The sequence below is a fragment of the Myotis brandtii genome, unplaced genomic scaffold (genome assembly GCF_000412655.1).
Source record: "Myotis brandtii unplaced genomic scaffold, ASM41265v1 scaffold55, whole genome shotgun sequence".
Classification (NCBI taxonomy): domain Eukaryota; kingdom Metazoa; phylum Chordata; class Mammalia; order Chiroptera; family Vespertilionidae; genus Myotis; species Myotis brandtii.
In genome coordinates this window covers 1,925,151-1,928,015 of record NW_005370042.1, presented here as the reverse complement: position 1 = coordinate 1,928,015, position 2,865 = coordinate 1,925,151, and the positions used below count along the sequence as shown (strand labels likewise).

Sequence of the window (2,865 nt, the reverse complement as noted above, 5' to 3'; positions counted from 1 at the left end):
AAGTCACTAAGTCACTAATCATCTGAGAGATGCAAATCAAAACGACAATGAGGTACCACCTCACACCTGTCAGAATGGCACACATCAACAAATCCACAAATGACAAGTGTTGATGAGGATGTGGAGAAAAGGGAACCCTCATACACTATTACTGGGAATGCAGATTGGTGCAGCCACTATGGAAAACACTATGGAGTTTCCTCAAAAAATTAAAAATTGAACTGCATTATAAGATAATCCTACCCAATAATTTTTAAAAAATATTTAATGACACATGCATAGTGAGACTAATTAGATAGAGACCATACACATTGCTTAAAAGGATATATGCACCCCTATGTTCATAGCAGCACAATTTACCATAGCTAAGATTTGGAAACAGCCTAAGTGCCCATCAGCAGATGACTGGATTAGAAAACTGTGGTACATCTACACAATGGAATACTATGCTGCTGTAAAAAAGAAGGAATTCTTACCATTTGCAATAGCATGGATGGACCTGGAGAGCATTATATAGTACTAGAGTTCCGGTGCACGAAATTCATGCAAGTGTGTGTGTGTGGGGGTGTCCGTCAGCCCGGTCTGCACCCTCTCCAATCTGGGACACCTTGGGGGTTGTCTGACTCCTGGTTTAGGCCCGATTCCACAGGCAGTCAGACATCCCTCTCACAATCCGGGACTGCTGGCTCCTAACTGCTCGCCTGCCTGCCTGATTGCCCCTAACCGATCCCCTGCCAGCCTAATTGACGCCTAACTGCTCCCCTGCTGGCCCTATCGCCCCCAACTGCCCTCCACTACTGCCCTGATTGCCCCTAACTGCCCTCCCCTGCCTGCCTGATCACCCACAACTGCCCTCCCCTGCCAGCCATCTTGTGGCAGCCATCTTGTTGTGGCCATCTTGTGATGACATCGCACATGACGCCACCTAGGCTTTTATTATATCGGATTTCTACACGCCATGGTCGAATTCTCATCACTGAAGGATTAAAGCAGGCACACTGCTACCTTGCAGCCTTTTCTCAGGTTACACAGTGTAATGCAATGTGAAGACAACGTCTCTTCAAGGAAATGATTTCCCCAAATTGGGACCCATGTCTACAGAATGAGAAGCTGGTAAAGGGTCTTTTAAAACCCTCTCAGCCAGCACACAGCTGCGGCGTCTGCGCCTTCTCCCTGCTCTGCTCTGGCCCATGCTGTGTGCACAGAGCTGCCAGCCCTGTCAGCAAACAATGTCCTCTCTGTCAGAACAGAGAAGGAGCCAGCCGCATGGCAAAACCCCCTCCAATGTCCCCCCTCCCCCCAGAAAGGACAGCCAGGCTGGGAAGGACCCCCCTCTGAACTCCCTTCCAGCAAGCCAGGGACCCAGTCATGGCAACGGTATGTCAACTGCCAATCAGGGAGAGCTGACAAGTTTCCTTTCTTTTAAACTGGAGCATATATTTCTGCGTGTGTGTGTGTGTGTGTGTGTGTGCGCGCGCTCGCACACGCGCGTGTGTCCGGATAGCTTTATCAGGAAGAAGGAGGCGTTTCATCAGATATAATTCAGGGCTGAGCAAAAGCAGCTTTTAGCTCCAGACGGCGCAGCCCCAGGGGACGTCACAGAAATGACACAGCAATTTGTGCGAGAATATTGGCAGCTAATTCAGGATTGCTGGAGCTGACTCTGAACCCAGCTGCTTCTGTCCAGCCTGTATTCCCGCTGAGCTCCCGATTCATAAAGGAAGCGCCTGCAGTTACTGCTCCAAACGTACGTGTGACGCTCTCAGACTCCTCTTTGTGCATCTGCCTGTCTGTCGTCTGACACACACCCACACACACCTCCCCCTCCCCCCAAAAGAGGCATTAAAACATGATTTTCCAAACCATACACTGCATGGAGCAATTGTTGGTGACCGACGAAAGGTGTTCCTTAAAGGAGAGCATGGATGGCTCACGTGTCAGATTCGCACGTCTGATGGGTGTAAAACACCAGGGTGTGCGTTTTCCCCCCTTGTGACGCGACTACAGTCTGCATTCTATCTTAACCTCTGGAGGGAATCGCCGACTCTTGGCTCATAAAAGACGAAGTGCTATTTTTGTAGTCAAACCGCACTGGCGTTTGTTTGCATGGATGTCTAAGAAACGTCCCCGCTCCTTTTCCCACACAGGGTAAGCCCAGCTCAGCGAGCGCCCAGATTCTGACGGGCTCTCCTGGTAACAGGGCCGCCTGCCCGGCCAGCCGCTCTGTGTTCCTCCTCTCTCCCCCCACGCGGGCTCCTCGCAGACTAAACAACGGGCCTTTGTGCGTCCCCCTGCGACCGGCCAACTCTAACGGCGTGCCTGGTACAAGGGTGGTGTTTACCTTGGAGAAAACTGTCCTTGCAACCCTTCCCAGCGCTGGCAGTGCCGTGGCTCTGAAATGCTGCGAGAGCTCCCTCCTCCTTGCTGCCTGCAACCGAAGAGAGAGAGAGAGTGAGGGAAAGGCAGGTGGCTAGGGAAGGGGACAACTCTTGTCCTGTTCACTGTAAATCCATGCCGATGCTGGGCCTTCTATTCCTTCCTGCGAAGCGAGGAAAAGCTACCGAGAGGGGTGAGCAAGTCAAAAGTCTTTTCCAAAACAACAGCCACGCCAGTCTCCTCAAATACACATCCGCCACTCGCTCCCTCCACGTCTCCTAGTTCCAGGGCAGAAGCCTCTGTGCTCCTGTAGTAACATCACATTCAAGTCACTTATCTGAGCCCGGAGAGGAGGCTTTATGCTTTGGGGGAAGGCGAGCTGTGCTTTCGGCAAAATGTCTTATTAAAAGGCACGTGTCGGTGCAGCATGAGCAGTGGCACCCGAGGGACACGCAGACCTCTTAGTCCTGAGTCGTTCCTCCACCCTCC

General features: G+C 51.6%; 1 protein-coding gene across 1 annotated transcript in view; it reads right to left on the bottom strand.

Moving 5' to 3' along the window:
- The window catches only part of PAG1 (phosphoprotein membrane anchor with glycosphingolipid microdomains 1), a 63,168-nt gene extending 60,517 nt beyond the window's left edge, over window positions 1-2,651 (bottom strand). The window contains exon 1 of the mRNA XM_014549361.1: window positions 2,342-2,651. The gene's annotated coding sequence lies outside the window, so the exon portion shown is untranslated. The remainder of the gene's footprint in view (window positions 1-2,341) is intronic.
- Window positions 2,652-2,865: the final 214 nt, after the last annotated feature.